A 517-nucleotide genomic window follows, 5' to 3' on the forward strand; every position below is an offset into this window, starting at 1 on the left:
CGGAGTGATTTTCACGGTTAACGAACCGCGGAGTGCGTTTACGTTTCGGTCATCAAAACTCACAGTTATGGCCGATTCTGGCCAATTTAGTGGACTATTACTCACTGTTTTGGGGTCCGAGAGTTATTTCCACGATTAACGAACCCCGGAGTGCGTTTACTTGTCGGTCATGAACACTCACAGTTTTGGCCGATTCTGGCCCGTTTCGTGGAATATTACTCACTGTTTTGGGGTCCTGGAGTGATTTCCACGGTTAAAGAACTGCGGGGTGCTTTACATGTCGGTCATCAACAATCACAGTTTTGGCTGATTCTGACCCGTTTTGTGGAGTATTACTCACTGTTTTGGGGTCCCGGGGTGATTTCCACGATTAACGAACTTCGGGGTGCGTTTACATGTCGGTCATCAACATCACGGTTTTGGCCGATTCTGGCCCGTTTCGTGGACTATTACTCGCTGTTTTGGGGTCCCAGAGTGATTTCCACGATTAACGAACCCCGGGTTGCGTTTACGTTTC

Source organism: Triticum dicoccoides, chromosome 5B (assembly GCF_002162155.2).
Source record: "Triticum dicoccoides isolate Atlit2015 ecotype Zavitan chromosome 5B, WEW_v2.0, whole genome shotgun sequence".
Classification (NCBI taxonomy): domain Eukaryota; kingdom Viridiplantae; phylum Streptophyta; class Magnoliopsida; order Poales; family Poaceae; genus Triticum; species Triticum dicoccoides.